General features: G+C 40.6%; 1 pseudogene; it reads right to left on the minus strand.

The window, feature by feature from the left end:
- Window positions 1-75: 75 nt before the first annotated feature.
- Window positions 76-10,256, minus strand: LOC104092143 (probable LRR receptor-like serine/threonine-protein kinase At1g63430; annotated as a pseudogene).
- Between the last annotated feature and the right edge of the window lie 10,420 nt (window positions 10,257-20,676).

The raw sequence follows: 20,676 nt of genomic DNA on the forward strand, positions 1-20,676 counted from the left end.
CTGTTAAGCCTTCTGTCAGTTAGGATGAAATTAAGCGCAAGCTCGGCCCACGCCAAAGAAGATGCCTTGAGCTCTGCAGTGATGGAAGTATCAATGTTTCTCTCCAACATAGCACACAAGTCTGCTCGAACTCGGGAGGATGCAGAGGTTAATCACCTCACAAATCACTTTGAGATTCTCTTGTTTGAAAATTGAAATGTTTCAACTCGGGATCTACAACGTAGGATAATACCTCCGGCACTTGAAGAAATTCCTTAGCCTGCAACATAAAAGTCAAATTCAGTTCCTGCCAAAGCTTAAGCAGAGCTGTTTCTGCCTGAAAAGTCAATCGCATATATAAATTTTGGCACGAAAAGAAATACTAACCCAATCTACTAAGCACCCTTTGTCTTTGCAATATGGAGGTCTCCCACTGATTATTTCCAGTAGCAGTACTCCAAATGCATAAGTGTTACCCTGGACGTCGAGATGATGGCTCTCTAGAGTATTTGGAAGGACACAAATTGCTCCTTCACTACTGATAGCACCCGAATTCTTTTCTGATCTGGAAATTATCGACTTCCAACTTTCAAAATCAACAAGCTGCACCAATTAAAATGAAATTCTGAGACGACACTATGGAATGCCAAAGTTTTTGTGACTGCTTAAGAGCATAATGGGTATACAAGATAGATAATGTCACTGTTTTATACGTCATTAATGGTCTTTTGTTTACCTTGGGAGAAAAATCTTCCGTGAGATATACAGAATTTGAGTTCAGTTCTGATATAGTAAATGGAGGGTCAAGTTCTGAATGTAGATATGTCAGTCCCTTAGCAATGCCGATAACTATTTTCATCCGGCGTGTCCAAGATATGTTGCATCCTTCTCCATCTGTGAATAACTTCAAAGAGTTAGGATTTCGCCTCGAACCATACTGAAGTAGACGCAAAAACCAATTTACTTTACTCACAATGAAGGTGTTCATATAATGTCCCATTGGATGCATACTCAAACACCAACATCCTCGTGAAAGGACTACTTTCTCTGCAATAGCCTAGAAGTTTCCCAGCATTCTCGTGATTTATTCTGGCCAATTCTGCCACCTATGGTAAAAGTTAGAGCATGAAACTTACAATGGAAACAGTAGCTACATACATGAAGAAAGAATGAGTCTCGCCTCTTTCTGAAAATAAAGCTCTAGATATCGGTTCTTCAACAGACCGGTGCTTATTATTTGACTGTTGATGCATGGCTAGTGGGAGGTGGAGTTCCACCTATAACGCGATATTAAAACAACCAGTTCAGTCTTATTATAATAATAAATCTACTTGACTGTAACTGTATAGGAAAAAATAAAAAGTTAACATGCTACACAAACAATTCATTCTGTGGAAAATAGTACCCAGAGATTGTTTACTGGCTTAAGAGAGAAATGCTTGAGCAGCATTACTTACCACATAGAGAAGCAGCGCGCTGCTTTGGATCTTTCTGCTGAAGGCAATTTCCATGAAAGCTAGATCTATGTCAACACAATATAACAGGCATTCAGAAATTATAAAAGGCAATAGAAAACAACATTTATTGAGCATCAGAGCGATGCTTCGGATATTTTCTCTAGCAACAATTTCATTGAATCTAGATCTATAGCAATAAAAATAACAGGCATTCAGGAACAGAGAAGATAAGCGAAGAATTAAGAACTGACTTTGGAAGGTAACCCAAGCACTTTGGCATGCTTCCGATAAGAAAGTTGAATGAGAAATCAGCAACTTTAAGTTGGGATGAACGACAAAATCCTGTAGGGTTGGCACTAGAGGCATACCTAAAAAGAAGTAGCAGAAAAAAAATAAAAAATCTGCGCTAAATAAAGATACATGCGATGGATATAAGGCAACATAAAAAATTTACTCATTTAGATCAATTATGCAATATATAAGTTAAGAATTAAGGTAATAAACATCCAATCTTATGGAGTGTTCTGCCCTTTATCAGGTGCGCTCCTACTTAATCTAAAGTTTTCTTTTGCTGATCAATATTGACACTTTGTAGTTCATTTTATGGCCAAATATTATAGACAAAAAACCTATGTATGACTTCACAAACAGATCTAAAACATATCAAATCAAAAACTTATGTATTCATGAAAATATGGTGGAAAGAATTTTTATAAGCTAGGAGCACCAAAAGAAATAAAAGACGTGCAAAGTCACCAAACGAGGATATAGGAAAACACAGTGGAGCAGAGAAGAAGAGAAGCTCCTTAAGAGGACAGAACCAATAAAACAAATTACATGTCCTATGACCACTCAAACCCTTCTTGGGATGTGAAATAGAGAGAAACTATTGTCTTTATACGCACCTGATCCAACATTAATTTGTTAAGTCTACATTGTTAAGACAACCAGAGCCTTCGGTCATGTTTCCAAACTAGTCAGACATGCTTATTTCAGAAGAGCAACAACTCACGAAGCAATGTTTTGGATAAATAACGAATGATCTTGATCTCGTTTGGAATTCGTTAAGAGCCCGTTTGGCCAAGCTGCATATATTGAGAAGTGTTTTTGTTCATGTTATTAGAAAAAGTACTTTTGAAAAATAGTAGTTTCTGTTTGGTCAATTCATTTTAGAAACGTTTTTTGCAATATTTGATAAGCAAACTGCGTTTGATCAGTCTTTTCAAAAAATATTTTTGAGTATCATATTACGAAAAAAGACAATAAATATTCAATTTACTATTAGTATTATTTGTAAAAGAGAATTGAATTTATAAAACATAAACCAAAATATATATTAAAGATTTTAATCAATATAAAATATAATTACCCAAAGAAATAATATAAGGTATATGGTATTGCTTATTATTTACATGATGATTCAAACATATCAATACATATCGTTCGGTATAAATAAAAATTCTAACCATAAATCCTATATAAAAGAAAAGATCTATTTATTGTAGAGAGACTATTTCAAAGAAGGTCAAGAGAAGAATAGAAAACAATGAAAAATGAGAAAATAAAGAAATGGATGGCAGAAACAAAAAAGAAAAAAATTAAATTAACAAGGGATAATTTAAAATATATAAATTTTTGGTAAGGATACATTTGTCATGAAAAAATTAATTTTCTGCTTCTACTCCTTGAAAGAAGTTAGAACTTGTAACTTCTTCCAAAAAGCAGAAAAACTACTTCTCATGGTACTCAAAAGCACTTCTCTGCTGTCACGACTCAATTTATGATCATGACCGGCGCTTTGGAGCAAGTGCTCCCAAGTAAGTCTTATTGGTATTTTACAAAAAAACGGACAGAGTTTCACCCGTTGTTGGACTATCCAAAAAATTTATGTCTCATAAACAAATAACAAACAACAAATATTCACCTAAATCAGTCACAGTCTTCATCAACTAACGACAAACGCGTTTCTACCAATATTACTAACTTCTTCAACATAATAAAACCAAAGCCAACTCTAAAAATACGGAAAGAAAGTGTAATACTAGTAACTAGTCCATATTAACAAATGAATACTCACGACACTAATAAGATAATGATGGAGCAACTCTAAGAGTTCAAAAGAAAAGACTATAGCAAATAAATAAAACTTTTTGCCCACGCGAACGAGTGTGGGGCTCACCAAGAACTATAAACCTGTGCGCTCTAATTAACGAAATACTTGCCTGCGTCAACTACTGTCTCTGTCAAAAAATAGTGGGGAGTGAGTCGCTAGCTAAGTTAGTAATAACACTTAACCACAACCGTTTTTAATTGAGGACAAGTCAGAAAATATGCTTGTATAATAATAATAAGAACTATCATAAAAATAAAACGCCCTCTCAAAACGATAAATATAATCAGTATATTCATGTGTTTCCTCTAACAGAAATCAATGTAACAAATCGATAATAAACTCGGTAAATATTGTGTCATAGCAAATCTTTATGTTTGGGAGTTTACAAGAAAGGATCATGTAATTTGTATCATTGTGTGGACCCCTTCGTAAAAGGAGTCAAATATAACTATAGGTCCCTACTTGTCACGACACAATTTCACCTATAGGCCGTGATGGAGCCCAACACTACAGTTAGGCAAGCCACCCAGTAATTTAAACCCATATTCTATTCTTTAAAATTAATCGAGTAATTAAACTCTTCTTACTTGCAATAATCAAGATAATAATTCAAAAATTCTACTAGTGTGTGTGCCATGACCTGGTGTCACAAGTGTATGAGCATCTGGTAGATTATACAAATATTCAAATATTGTCTGAAATAGATTAGACAGAATAAAAATTCAGGAAGAGGCACTGGTTGCTTGAGAATGGCTCAGAATGGCAGCTCACCACTAAGCCTCTGGATATCGTGGGTGTGCACCGATAGGTCCAACTATAGCACCTGTATCAGGTCCTGCACAAAAAGTGCAGCAAGTGTAGCATGAGTACGTAAACAACGTATACCCAGTAAGTATTAAGCCTAATCTCGAAGAGGTAGAGACGAGATGGTAGACTTTGACACTCACTAAGGGTCAATAATAATAAATAAAATAAAAATATTTTAAATCAACATGATTCACCGAGTTAACAATAATTTATTTAACCAACAGAAATAATTAAATTCCTTCAAATCCAACAATTACCAATCTATTAATTAAATTCACAAGCTGCAATTAAAGTATCAAGGTATCGTGTAATTATTATTATTATTATTAAACTCGATTTCTGCCGAGGTCATACGGCCCGATCCAGAGTGTCGTGTACACTGCCGAGGGACGTGCAGCGTGATTCATAGATGCATCTATACTGCCGAGGCATTCGGCCCGCTCCACAAGAAAGGAGAACATTTTCTTATGTACCTCCGGAATGAGAGTTTATCCATTGATAGAATAATACGAGAGGATGCACAATTTCTTTTAACAATTAAATAATTTATACATAAAAATTAAGTATATTAGATTTCCATATTTTACTATATTTTCCTAACAATTCACAGTATATTTCAAATAATTTAATTAAATAAAGAATATAATTTACACACGTAATTCATGATTTGAGTCCTAAACTACCTAGACTTTAGCATAAATAGTAGCTACGTACGGACTCTCGTCACCTCGTGCGTATGTAGCCCCCATATTTAGCAATAATTATTAATTTAAATTATCTATGGGGTAAATTCCCCTCACAAGATTAAACAAGAGACTTACCTTGTCTCAAAGTCCACTTTTTCGATCAAATATCGCGTAAAAACCTCAATTCGATCCCGAAAAATCCCAAACTATCCAAAAGTTATATAAAATAATTAATGCATGTTCAATAATTCGAAAATCATCTATTAAATAAATTACCCTATCCAAAATGGTAAAATTTTTAAGATTCACCCCGGGCCCACGTGCCCAGATTCCGAAAATTTTCGGAGGAAGACGTTACCCATAATCTCAAGAACTCAAATATATAATTTCTATCAAATTCCATAACCATTTTCGTGGTTACAATTTTATTTTTATAAAAATCTAGGTTTTTCATCTAAACCCTTGATTTCTAAAATTTATAGGTTTTAATCTACCCATAATCTATGTATTTAACTCAAAGTATGTAGAATTAACTTACCTTCAAGTTGCTAGTTGAAATTCCCTCTCAAAAAGCTGTGCAATCGCCCAAACATGAAAGAAAAACGGACAAAAACGAACTGAGCCTCGTCCGTTTTTAAGGTTCTACCCAAGCAGGGTTTGCGCACCTGCGATCGAATGACCGCACCTGCGGAAGTTACTCGCAGGTACGAGTTCACTCGCGTGGACCAACTTCGCATCTGCGCATTCGCAGGTGCACCAAAAGTCCGTATCTGCAGTCAATTGCCTCCACTTACCTCTCTGCTTCTGCGAGCAAAACTCGCATCTGCAAGGGTCGCACCTGTGGCTGTCCAAGCACATGTGCGAACGTACCAGAAGCAGAAAACTTTAGTTCTTCCTCCAAATTCAAAAATTGGTCTGAGCCTCGTCACTCGGGGCCCCCGGGACCCCTCTCGAACATATCAACAAGTTTGAAATCATAAAACAGACTCGCTCAAACTCTCGGAATGTGTAAAATAACATCAAATCTAAGGATCATACCCCAAACCAAATTGATTCAACTTAGAAATTTCAAATTCTTCAAACTTACTCCGAACGCGGCAAAATATACTTATACTACTCGGAATGACACCAAATTTTGTGTGCAAGTCTTAATTCACCATGCGGAACTATTCCCAAACTCACAATTTCAAACAGACCTCGACTACTCCAAAACTTACTCCAAACCAAATTTAAAGAACTTTAAACCTTCAAATAGTTGATTTTCACTATTAAGCTAAAACGCTCCCGGGTTATCCAAAACCCGATTCGAACATACGCCCAAGTCCGAAATCATCATACGAACCTACTGGAACCGTCAAATCTCGATTCTGGAGTCGTTTTCTTAAAATATTGGCTGACGTCAAATTTGGCATTTTAAAGCCAAACTAAGGAACCAATTATTCTGATTCCAACCCGCTCACTTCCAAATTTTGAACCAACTATCCCCACAAGTCATAAATTAATAAAAGCACATACAGAGAGTTTTATTTAGAGGAACGGGGTTATAAAAGTCAAAATGACTGATTGGGTCATTACATTCTCCACCTCTTAAACAAACGTTCGTCCTCGAACGGGTTTAGAATTGTATCTTGAGTGCTGAATAAGTGTAGATATCTGCTCCAACATGTTTTCCTCGGCCTCCCAAATCGCTTCCTCGATTGGTTGGCCCCTCCACTGGACTTTTACTACAGAAATCCTCTTAGACCTCAACTGGCGAACCTGTTTATCAACAATGGCAACTGGCTCCTCTTCATAACCCAAGATATTGTCTAGTTGAACTGTGTTGAAATCTAACACATGTGATAGATCGACATGATACTTCCGAAGCCTAGATACATGGAAAACCGGATGAAGTCATGATAGACTGGGAGGCACGGCAGCCTCATAAGCAACCTCCCCAACTCGTCTCAACACCTCAAACGGGCCTATAAACCTTGGGCTCAATTTCCCCTTTTCCCCAAATCCCATGATTCCCTTCAACGGCGAAACTTTCAAGAGAACTTTTTCACCTACCATAAAAGATAAGTCACGCGCTTTCTGATCCGCGTAACTCTTCTGTCTGGACTGTACTGTACGAAGTCTCTCCTGAATCAACTTTACCTTTTCCATGGCATCCTTCACCAAATAAGTACCATATAACTTAGCCTCACTAGGCTCAAATCATTCGATGGGCGAACGACATCGCCGACCATATAAAGCCTCAAATGGAGCCATCTCGATCCTAAATTGGTAACTGTTATTATAAGCAAACTCGGCCAAAGGCAATAAACGATCCCACTGCCTCCAAAGTCAATCACATATGCCCTAAGAATATCCTCCAAAATCTGAATTATCCGCTCTGACTGCCCTTCGGTCTGCGGATAAAAGGTTGTGCTGAGCTCTACACGGGTCGTCAATTCACTCTATACTGCTCTCCAGAAATGTAAAGTAAATTGAGGGCATCTATTTGATATGATAGAAACTGGCACACCATACAACCGAACTATCTCCTGAATATAAATCTGGGCCAACCTTTCTGAAGTATACGTAGTCACAACCGGAATAAAGTGTGCCGACTTGGTCAACCTATCAACAATCACCCAAACTGCATCAAACTTCCGCAAGGTACGCGGTAACCCAACTACAAAGTCCATAGTAATGTGTTCCCATTTCCACTCCGATATAGTCATCTGCTGAAGTAGGCCACTGGCCTCTGGTGCTCATATTTTAACTTGTTGACAATTTAGATACCTATCTACATACTCAACTATGTCCTTTTTCATTCGTCGCCACCAATAATGCTGCCTCAAGTCACGATACATCTTCCTCTAGGATCTTTTTCCTCAGTCCATCCATATTAGGAACACATAGACGATCCTGGAGTCGCAGAACACCATTTGTGCCAATAGCAACTTTCTTAGTACCACCCCGCAGTACCGTTTATCGAAGAACCATTAAATGTGGATCATCATACTGGCGAGCCTTGATCTATTCAAATAGTGAAGACTGGGCCATAACACATGCAAGAATTTGGCTGGGCTCTGAGATATCCAGCCTTACAAGTCTGTTAGCCAAAGACTGAATATCCAAAGTTAATAACCTCTCCTCTACTGAAATGAAAGGCAAAGTACCCATACTCTCCGCCTTTCTACTCAAGGCGTCTGCAACCACGTTTGCTTTGCCCGGATGATACAGGATAGTAATATCATAATCTTTTAGTAACTCCAGCCATTTGCGCTGCCTCAAATTTAGGTCCCTCTGCTTGAACAAATGTTACAAACTACGATGATCAGTGTTAACTTCACAAGCCTCCCCATAAAGATAATGCCTCCAAATCTTAAGAGCGTGAACAATCGCAGCTAACTCCAAATCATGCACTGGATAATTCTTCTCATGGCGCTTCAGCGGACGTGAAGCATATGCAATAACTCTCCCTTCCTGCATCAATACACAACCCAAGCTAACGCGTGAAGCATCACAATACACTGTATACATCCCCGAACCGGAAGGCAACACTAACATTGGTGATGTAGTCAATGATGTCTTGAGCTTCTGAAAGCTCCCCTCACAATCATCGGACCATCGGAAAGGAGCACCCTTCTCGGTTAATTTGGTCAAAGGTGCTCCAATAGATGAAAAACCTTCCACGAACCGACGATAATAACCAGCTAAACCCAAAAAACTTCTGATCTCGGTCGCTGAAGTGGGACGATGCCAATTCTGAACTGCCTCGATCTTTTTGGGATCAACTTTAATACCCTCGCCCGATACAATATGCTCTAACAATGCTACAGACTTTATCCAGAATTCACATTTGGAGAACTTAGCATATAGTTTTTATTCCCGCAACGTATGAAGCACCACTATCATATGCTGCTCGTGCTCCTCCTTACTGCGCGAGTAGATCAAAATGTCATCACTGAAGACAATGATAAATGAATCAATATATGTCCTGAATACCCTGTTCATCAAATCCATAAACACTGTCGGGGAGTTAGTTAAACCGAAGGACATCACCAGAAACTCATAATGACCATATCTGGTCCGGAAAGCAGTCTTCGAAACATCACAATCCCGAATCTTCAACTGATGGTACCCCGACCTCTAGTCGATTTTAGAGAACACCCTAGCACCCTGCAACTGGTCAAATAGATCATTAATACGCGGCAACGGGTACTTGTTCTTAATAGTGACTTTGTTCAATTGTCATTAATCGATACACATCTGCATAGTACCATCCTTCTTCTTCACAAATAATACCGGCGCATCCCAAGGCGATATACTCGGTCTGATGAACCCTTTGGCTAGTAACTACTCAAGTTGTTCTTTCAATTCTTTTGGAGTCATGCGATATGGTGGAATAGATATAGGTTGGGTATTTGGAGTCAAGTCAATACAAAAATCAATATCATGATCTGGTGGCATGCCTGGAAGTTCTGAAGGAAATACATCGGAGAACTCCCGAAATACAAGCACTGAATCAATAGTCGGAGTCTATATAGTAGTATCCCGAAGATAGGCTAGATAAGCTAAACAACCCTTCTCAACCATGTGTTGAGCCTTCATAAAAGAAATAACCTGATTAAATGCACTAACAAACGAACCCTTCCACTCCATCCTACGCAATGTTGGAATAGCCAAGGTAACAATCTTGGCATGGCAAACTAGAATGGCATGATATGGAGATAATCAGTCCACGCCCAGGATAATTTCAAAATCAGTCATCTCAAGCAATAAGAGTTATGCTCTAATTTCATAACCACGGTATGTAATAATACAGGACCGGTAGATCCGATTCACAACAATAGAATCGCCCACAAGAGTGGACACATAAACAGGATTACTCAAGGACTCATGAGAAACACCCAGAAATTGAGCAAATAGAGATGACACATAGGAATATGTAAAACCTGGATCAAATAATACGGAGGCATCCTTGCCGCAAATAGAAATAATACCTGTAATTAGGGAATCTGAGGCCTCTACATCTGGTCTGGCCGTAAAAGCAGAGAACTGAGCTGGAGCGCCAACTGACTGGCCTCCGCCTGGCTGACCTCCACCTCTAGGACGGCCCCTACCCACCTGCCCTCCACCTCTTGGTTGTCGGACGATTGGTGGAGCAACTGGTGCGGTAATCATAGGTTGCTGACCCTGCTGCACTGGTCTACCCCGAAGTCTTGGAAAAAATCTCGACATATGATTGGGATCCCCGCACTTGTAACAAATTCTCGGTGCGATGGGCTGCTGACTAGAAGTGTGACCCTAGGAACTTGAATACCCACTGGAAGAACCATGAATAGCTGGTGGACGATAAGAACTCTCTGTCATAGCACTGAAATAAGGTTGCATTGGAGGACCCCGAGGAGGTGGTGGTACAGTATATGGGTGCTTGCTGGACTGCCCTCTCACGAACTGACCTCTTCCCCCAGACGAATCACCTCTGAACTCTCCAGAATACCTAAACCGTTTATCTCTCATCAACTACTCTCGGCTACGCTGACGCACACCCTCAATCCTCCGGGCTATCTCCAAGACTAGCTCATAAGAAGTACCCATCTCAACCTCTCGAGCCATAGTGTCCTGAATGCCAGTATGTAAACCCGCAACAAACCTCGGCACTCTCTCCGCCTCAGTAGGGAGTATCATAAGCGCAGGCGAGATAACTCAGAGAATCTCGCCTCATAATCGGTCACTGACATCTGCCCCTGCTGGAGCTGCTCCAACTGACACCTGAACTCTTCCCTCTGGGAGGGTGGAATATACTTGTCCAGGAAAATATGGGTGAACCTGTCCCAAGTCATGGGAAGAGAATCTGTTGGTCTTCCAAAAAGATAAGACTTCCACCATCTACGGGCTCGGCCCTCTAGTTGAAAAATAGCAAAGTCAACCCCATGAGACTCCAATATCCTCATGTTGTGCAGTCTGTCCCTGCAGTGATCAATGAAGTCCTAGGGATCCTCATGTGACTCACCCCCAAAGACAGGATGATGTAGTCTAGTCCATCTATCCAATAGTTTTTACGGATCGCTAGCTGCAGCTGGCCTGGGCTCAGGTATAGCAGTTGCAACTTGCTGGGCTCCACCCACGGGTAGTGCATCCTAGGTCTGATATACAGCAGTTTTCTGCCCATAAGCTTGTGTGGTTGGAGTCTGTTCTCCCCCGCCCGCCTGAGATGTGGCTGGGTCTGCCGGAAAAAAAACTGGCCTGGGTCATAGTGTCCATGAACCGCAGCATACGACCCATGACATCCTGGAATCCCGGTGCAGACATGAAATCCACCGGAGCTGGCTCTGCCACAGGCACCTCACCCTGTTTCTCAACAATGGGATTCTTTTCTAGACCCACTGGCTGCATAACTGGAATAGTCCTGGTACGTCCTCGCCCCTACCACGGGCTGGAGCCCTCCCTCTGCCTCGGCCTCTAGTAATTGGGGGAGTAGCTTTTCTCTGGTCTGGAGCCTCATTAGAGCACGTTCTCACCATATGTGAGAGAATAAGAGAAATATATTTAGTGCTACATCGATTGGGCGATAGAATATGAAGAAAGGTAGTTTCCTAACACCCTATATCCTCTCAAAGATAAGTACAGACATCTATGTACCGATCCGCAATACTCTATTAGGTCTGCTCATAACTTGTGAGACCTACGTAAACCTAGTGCTCTGATACCATATTGTCACGACCTAATTTCACCTATAGGACGTGATGGCGCCCAACACTACAGCTAGGCAAGCCAACCAATAATTTAAACCCATATTCTATTCTTTAAAATTAACCGAGTAATTAAACTCTTCTTACTTGCAATAATCAAGACAATAATTAAATTCACAAATTCTACTAGTGTGTGTACCAAGACCTAGTGTCACAAGTGTATGAGCATCTGGTAGATTATACAAAACTTCAAATACTGTCTGAAATAGAATAGACCGAATAAAAATTCAGGAAGAGGCACTGGTTGCTCTAGAATGGCTCAGAAGGGCAGCTCACCACTAAGCCTCTAGATATCGTGGGTGCGCGCCGATAGGTCCAACTATAGCACATGTATCAGGTCCTACACAAAAAGTGCAGCAGGTGTAGCATGAGTACGTAAACAACATGTACCTAGTAAGTATCAAGCCTAATCTCGAAGAGGTAGAGACGAGATGGTCGACTTTGACACTCACTAAGGGTCAATAATAATAAATAAAATAAAAATAGAAATATTTTAAATCAACATGATTCACCGAGTTAACAATAAATTTATTTAACCAACAGAAATAATTAAATTCCTTCAAATGCAATAATTACCAATTTATTAATTAAATTCACAAGATGCAATTAAAGTATCAAAGTATCGTGTAATTATTATTATTAGTAGGCACGATTTCTACCGAGGTCGTACGGCCCGATCCAGAGTGTCGTGTATACTGCCGAGGGACGTGCAGCACGATCCATAGATGCATCTATATTGCCGCGGCGTTCGGGCCGCTCCACAAGAAAGGAGGACATTTTCTTATGTACCTCCGGAATGAGAGTTTATTCATTGATAGATTAATAGGAGAGGATGCACAATTTCTTTTAACAATAAAATAATTTATACAGAAAAATTAAGTATATTAGATTTCCATCTTTTACTATACTTCACTAACAATTCACAATATATTTAAAATAATTTAATTAAATAAATAATATAATTTATACACGTAATTCATGATTTGAGTCCTAAACTACCCGGACTTTAGCATAAATAGTAGCTACGTACGGACTCTCGTCACCGCGTGCGTACGTAGCCCCCACATTTAGCAACAATTATTAATTTAAATCATCTATGGGGTAAATTTCCCCTCACAAGATTACACAAGAAACTTACCTTGTCTCAAAGTCCACTTTTCCGATCAAATGTCGCGTAAAAACCTCAATTCGATGCCAAAAAATCCGAAACTATCCAAAAATTATATAAAATAATTAATGCATGTTCAATAATTCGAAATTCAGCTATTAAATAAATTACCCTATCCAAAATGGAAATATTCCTAAGATTCACCCCGGGCCCACGTGCTCGGATTCCGGAAATTTTCAGAGGAAGACGTTACCCATAATCTCAAGAACTCAAATATATAATTTCTATCAAATTCCATAACCATTTTTGTGGATAAAATCTCATTTTTATAAAAATCTAGGTTTTTCATCTAAACCCTTGATTTCTAAGATTTACATATTTTAATCTATCCATAATCTATGTATTAAACTCAAAGTGTGTAGAATTAACTTACCTTCAAGTTGCTAGTGAAAAGCCCCTCTCAAAAAGCTCTGAAATCGCCCAAACATGGAAGAAAAACAGACTAAAATGAACTGAGCCTCGTCTGTTTTTAAGGTTTTGCCCAAGCAGATTTTTCGCACCTGCGATGGAGTAACCGCACTTGCGGCTTCGCACCTGCGAAAGTTCCTCGCAGGTTCAAGTTTCACTCGCCTAGACCAACTTCGCATCTGCGCACCCTGCTTCGCACCTGCGCGTTCGCAGGTGCGCTATAATTCTGCATCTACGATCGATGGCCTCCCCTTCCCTCTCCACTTCTGCGAATAAAATTCGCATCTACGAGGGTCGCACATTCAGTTGTCCAAGTGTAGGTGCGAACGTACCAGAAGCAAAAAACTTCAGTTCTTCCTCCAAATTCTAAAATTGGTCTGAGCCTCGTCCAGTTAACACTCGGGGCCCTCGGGGCCCCGCCCGAACATACCAATAAGTTTGAAATCATAAAACAGACTCGCTCGAACTCTCAGAACGTGTAAAACTACATCAAATCTAAGAATCATACCCCAAACCAAATTGATTCATCTTAGAAATTTCAAATTCCTCAAACTTACTCTGAACGCGCCGAAATATACTTATACTACTCGGAATGACACCAAATTTTGCGTGCAAGTCTTGAATCACCATACAAAACTATTCCCAAACTCACAATTTCAAACGGACCTGGATTACTCTAAAACCTACTCCAAACCAAATTTAAAGAACTTTAAACCTTCACATAGTTAACTTTCACTATTAAGCGCTAAAACGCTCCCGGGTTATTCCAAACCCGATTCGAACATACGCCCAAGTCCGAAATCATCATACTAACCTATTGGAACTGTCAAATCCCGATTCTGGGATCGTTTTCTCAAAATATTGACCTAAGTCAAACTTGGTCTTTAAAAGCCAAACTAAGGAACCAATTGTTCCGATTTCAACCCGATCACTTCTAAATTCTGAACCAACCATCCCCGCAAGTCATAAATTAATAAAAACACATACAGAGAGTTTTATTTAGAGGAACGGGGTTCTAAAAGTTAAAATGTTCGGTTGAGTCATTACACTACTCGGGAGAAAACTGTAATTGTATGCTAGTTCTACCTTCCCACTAGTGAGGGCTATAACTATAATCGGTAATCTGTATATACAAGGTGCACCAGGTCTAACGAACCTGTTGTTAACTACAGGATCCTTCAAAGTCTCCTCCCATCTATTCTTGTCATTATAATCCGTCAATACGCATATGAAAATATTTTTAAAACAGTACAGGGCATTTCAGTTCTTATCAAGTCATGTAATTTCGTTCGGTAACTGTAATCATATATCAAGTAACGGTAAAACATATCTAGTAACAATGAGAATATTTATAACAATTGTAATCATCACAAACAATTATTTCGGTATCATATCGAGTAAATGATGTGTCTCACATGCAAATTCAAAATAATCGATAACATGTTCATATTAAAAATCATGTGTAAATCATATAAGTTATAAAAACACAATTGCGATAAGGTTACTACTCACAGTACTCGTGTGAAATACCAAAACTTGTGACCTCGAATGATCTGTATGACTTTCTTCAATCAATCTATAACCACATCAACACCGATATCGTGTTAATTTCCTTGTTTAGGCTAATCCATAACTAATTTAGAATATATAAACCCTCAGAGTTTCATGGTTGACCATCAATTTACCGAATTATATTTACCCATACTATGAGTAATTCAACTAGCCCACAACCTGTAACCTTTTAGCCTATTCATATAATATACCCACTTAATTCATGAAAAGTCTTATGGATTTCTTTAAGTTCCCTAACCTTTTCTTTTTATCTCAGAATCAAATCCCAACATTATATTTACTTAGTCTCGCAAGGAATCATATATATAAAAATTACTATTGTTTCAGAAGAAGGAAAAATATATGTAATTACCTGGAGCTTATTGTTGAGACTAAAGAATATATGTCAATGTTTAAATGGAAACGGTATTTGTAATTGAGGCAACACCAGAAACTCCCCTCCCCCCCCCCTTCGTTTTCCCTGTTGATGCTTCTGTCACGGCATTTGGCGTTGGCTAAAGGCGATTTTCTCTTTTTCAACCCCTTTTAGCTTCTGCCACGTTAACCAGATGGGCTAAGCCCACTTAATTATATTCTTTCTTTCTTTTTGTTGGTCTTGTATTATTTATTTATTTGTTGCTCCTTTTTTTACAATTTACTTAATTACCCTTTTTAATGAGTATTACATTCTCCCCACCTTATGAAATTCGGTCCCCGAATTTAGCTCAGGTACATACCTGTGACTGAAATAAATGAGGATACTTCACTTGCATATCTTTTTCTACTTTCCAAGTCCCAATTAGCTTCTTCAACTACATAAGTTCTCCATAAGACTTTCAAGAACTCAATCTATTTTGATCGTAGCTTTCTTACTTGTCTATCAACAATAGCCATCGACTCCTCCTCGTAAGACAACTTCTCATCAAGCGGTATAGTAGGTACTTCAAGAACCTAAGATGAGTCTGATATATATTTTCTTAGCATTGAGACATAAAACATTAGATGAATAAAATACAACTCAAGAGGAAGTGCCAAACGATAAGCCATATCTCCCACTGGGCCTAGTATCTCATACGGTCCTATAAATCTCGGGCTCAACTTACCTCTTTTTTTAAACCGCATCATTGTAACAACCCGGCCAGTCGTTCCGAGCGTTACAACCCCGTATCTCTAATTTTTGCTTCTTTATTTGTTATTCAGCCGTATTATGTTATACTGGGTTAGTTGGTTCGGGTTCGGAGTGGTTTCACAATGGAATGAGACACTTAGTCTCCTATTTAGAAGTTTAAGTTAGAAAAGTCAACCAGATGTTGGCCTATATGCAAATGATCTAGGATTTGGGTTTTTATGGTTCCGTTAGCTTCGTTAGGTGATTTGATACTTAGGAGTGCGTCTGGAATGTGATTTGGAGGTCCATAGTAGAATTAGGCTTGAATTGGCGAAAGCTAAAAATTTGGCGATTTTAGTCGGTAGTGAAAAATTTGATATCGGGTTCAAAATGGAATGCCGGAAGTTGGAGTAGGTTCGTAGTGTCATGTGTGACATGTCTGCATAGTTTTAGGTCATTCGGACGTGGTTTGGTTGGTTTCGGCATCGGTTGTCGAATTTGGAAGTTTAGAAGTTCTTAGGCTTGAATCCGAGGGTAATTTGGTGTTTTGATGTTGTTTTGAGTGATTGGAAGGTTCGACTAAGTTTGTATGTTGATATATGACTTTATGGTATTTTTGGTTGAGGTCCCTAGGGCCTCGGGCATGTTTTGGATGGTCGACGGATTGGTTTTTGGTGTTTGAGAGCTGCTGGTGTGTATTCTATTGGTATTTCCGCACCTGCGGAAGGGGAGTCGCAGGTGCGAGTTCGCTGGTGCGCGTGTAAGTTCGTAGGTGCGGACAGTGTCGATTAGGCTGGGTCCGCAGGTGCATAGGTGAGGTCGCATCTGCGACCCCACATGTGCAAGGCCTGGGGTGCATATGCGGAGAGGAGAATTCTGGGCAGGCTTCGCAGAAGCAGAAGGAAATGCGCAGGTGCGCTTTCGCAGGCACGAGATTTTGGGGCGCAGATGCGGAACCTGGGCTCTTAAGTGATTTCTACAGGTGCGATAGTTTTGAGCACAGGTGTGGTCAGGCACGGGAAAGAGCTCGCAGGTGCGAAAACTTGGGTAGAATGTATATATAGCACACTTCGCGATTTTTTGTTCATTTCCACCATTTTCACTAAGTTTTGAAGATTTTGGGAGTGATTTCGAAGAGGGATTCAAGGGGGTATCAGTGAGGTAAGTTTCTTGAGCCCTAACGCTCGTATTTATGGTGATTTCCCATTGTTTAATCATGTAATTAGTAAAAATAAGGGGTTAGGGCTTGGGATTTTGGAAAGTTTGATTTATAGATTTGAGGGACCAAATGAGGTCGGATTTATATAAATTTCATATGTGTGGACTTGTGAGTGAATGGGCTTTCTAGTTTTGTAAGTTTGTCGTATTTCGAGACGTGGGCCCGGTGGCCAGGTTTGAGCCGATTTCGGGACTTTGGGCTAATTTGATAGTTTTTCTTGTGGAATTCATTCCATTAGCGTATATTGATGGTGTTGTACTGATTATGAATAGATTCTGAATATTTGTAGGCCGAGTCGAGAGGCAAGAGCATCGCGGGGTAGAGATTTGACCAGTTTGAGGTAAGTAACGATTGTAAATCTAGTCTTGAGGGTATGAAACTCCAGATTTCGTATCATTCTACTATTTTGAGGTGACGCACATGCTGGGTGACGGGCGTGTGGGCGTGCACTGTTGGGGATTGTGACTTGGTCCGTCCCGTGGCAACTGTAAAGTTGCGTATTTTGTTGAAACTATATGATACTTATATGCTTTAGAAAGAGTTTTTATAAATTGGGTTGAATTCCATATTTTGGGCCTTGTTCCAGTGCTGTTTGGACCCTTAGGGGCCTTTTCTTACTGTCCTCTCACTGTTTTCGATTAAAATTCTATGCTCAGTCATGGTTATACCTATTTACTGCATAACTCAGTTTTTATTACTCTATTTTGATGCTTATAAATATTGTTTCGGGTTGAATACCCTTTTTACAGAGAGCCCAAGTAACTTGAGAGGTTTATGATTGAGTGAGCCCGAGGGCTTGATTTGTGAGGATATTTATGGGATCGGACTGCACACCGCAACATGTTTGATATAGGCCGAGGGCCTGATTGATTTATGCCATGATTTGGCTTGATATAGCGCTTGGGCTGAAGGAGCCCCTCCGGAGTCTATACACACCCCCAGTGAGCGCAGGTACCTACTAAGTGCGAGTGTCGAGTGATGAGTGACTGGGAGGCATGAGTGATTGTGAGGTATGCCCGAGGGGCATGAGTGTTTGTGAGGTATGCCCGGGAGGCATGAGTGATTGTGAGGTATGACCGAGAGGCTGTATACGAGTGATTGTGAGGTTTGCCCGAGGGGCTGTATACGAGTGGTGTTGCCCAAGGGGCTGATTATGATTTCATCATTTTTGCTCACCTTTGCATTGAGCCTTTGTTTGAAAAACTGTTGAAAAATATCTTTAAATGATTTTTACTGGAACTGGGTTTAAACGAGATGATTTGATTCAAACACTGATTTTTAAAGCATGTTCTATTTTACCGAGATTTCATGATATGAACTTTATATGCTTTATTGCTCGTCACTACTGCTCAGTCTTTATTTACTGTTGTTACTTACTGAGTTGGTATACTCACGTTACTCCCTGCACCTTGTGTGTAGATCCAGGTGTAGCTGGACACGGTAGCGATTGTTGATTATTCCGGTTGTAGATTTACTCGGGGATAGCAAGGTAGCTGCCTAGTGATCGCAACCATGCTCTTCTCCCTCTTATCTTCCTTTAGTTGTATTTAGCTATATTTCAGACTATGTTAGTCTCAGTATTATCAGATAAATTATAGTATATGCTCATGAATAGTGACACCCCGATGTCGGGCTTTTCTTTTCTGCACTTTTGTTTTGATTTGAACTCATTTATGAAGGTTTTTATGTTAAATAACCTTGAATTTTTCTTTGAAATGAAAATATCGATTTGTTTTGGAAATGAGTCAACTTGCCTAGTTCCACGATAGGCGCCATCATGACAGGGTTAGTTTGGGTCGTGACAAGTTGGTATCAAAGCCTAGGTTACATAGGTCTCACGAGTCATGAGCGGGTTTAGTAGAGTCTTGCGGATCGGTACGGAGACGTCTGTTATTATCTTCGAGAGGTTGCAGAACCCTTAGGAAATTCCGCATTCTTGAATTCTTGTCGTGCGAATCTGTTGATTCTAGTAACTAAACATCTGCTGTTTCATTCTCCCATAGATGGTGAGGACTCGTACTACCGGCCAGGAGGGCCAGCCACCAGTACCACCAGCCAGGACCGCGAGAGGCCGAGGTAGAGACCGTGGTAGGGGAAGAGGTGCAACACGCACCGCAGCTGGGGCAGTGCCTACAGATCAACTAGTTGCCCCAGATCAGGACCAGATTCCAGTTGTTGATGCACCAACTCAAACACCACATGTTCCTATTGTGATTCCAGGTCTTCAGGAGGCCCTAACTCAGATTCCGATAGTGTGTACCAGCCTTGCTCAGGCGGTCTCTATCTCGATGACCGCAGCCACTTCTCAGGTCGGGGGAGGCACAGGCACTCAGAATCCCGTCGCTCGCACACCCGAGGAGGTTGGTCAGGGACTCCAGACACCAAGGGCACCACTAGCCCAGCCGGTTGTAGCTGCACAGAATTATGTGGTTCTTGTTATGCCTGAGGATGATCAGCGTAGGTTAGAGAGGTTTGGGAGACTCCAACCACCACCTTTCAGTGGCACAGAGAGAGAGGATAGCTTAGGACTTCTTGGATAGATGTCAGAGGATACTCCATACTGCTCGTATTTTGGAGACTTGTGGGGTCTCATTCACTACTTTTTAGTTTTCTGGGGCTGCACTCAGATGGTGGGAGACTTACGAGAGGTGTAGGCCTGTTAGCGCAGCATCCCTTACATGGCAGCGATTCTCCGTGGTCTTTTTGGAGAAGTTCGTGCCTCGGTCCCGCAGAGAGGAGCTGCGCAGACAGTTTGAGCAGCTTCGCCAGGGTGATATATCTGTGAAGCAGTATGAGATGCGATTCTCGGAGTTGGCTAGTCATGCTATCTGGTTGGTTCCCACGGACAGGGAGAGGATCATGAGGTTTATTGATGGTCTCAATTTTCAGCTACAGTTGCTTATGACCAGAGAGAGGGTGTCTGGTGCTACCTTTGATGAGGTTGTCGACATTGCTCGACAGATTGAGATGGTTCGCGGTCAGGAGAGGGCTGATAGGGAGGCCAAGAGGCCTCGTGGTCAGGGTGGATTTGGTGGTGCTCCTTTTGGGGGTCAGTTCCAGCACGGTAGAGGTCGTCATTTCAGACAGGCTCAGTCAGCTCGGCCATTTCACCGTGGTGGATCATCTGGCCATGGTTCTCACAGTTCTCATTAGGGCCACTCATCACTTAGTGCCCTTCCAGACCAGAGTTCATCCCGTGCTCCATCAGCTCAAAGCTCCTCCATACCAGGTTCTTCTACCAGTTATCCTAGTGCTAAGGGTTCCCTTCAGTTCCCGCCACCAGCACCAGGGAGTTGTTTTGAGTGTGGGTAGTTTGGGAATATGTGGAGGCAGTGTCCTCATCGTCATGGAGGTCTATCTCAGCAGAGGAGTCAGCCTTTGACTTCAGAACAAGTTACTTCACCACCCACCCAGTCAGCTCAGGGTGGAGGTCAGTCAGCTAGGGGTCGCCC

The sequence above is a fragment of the Nicotiana tomentosiformis genome, chromosome 8 (genome assembly GCF_000390325.3).
Source record: "Nicotiana tomentosiformis chromosome 8, ASM39032v3, whole genome shotgun sequence".
Taxonomy (NCBI): Eukaryota; Viridiplantae; Streptophyta; class Magnoliopsida; order Solanales; family Solanaceae; genus Nicotiana; species Nicotiana tomentosiformis.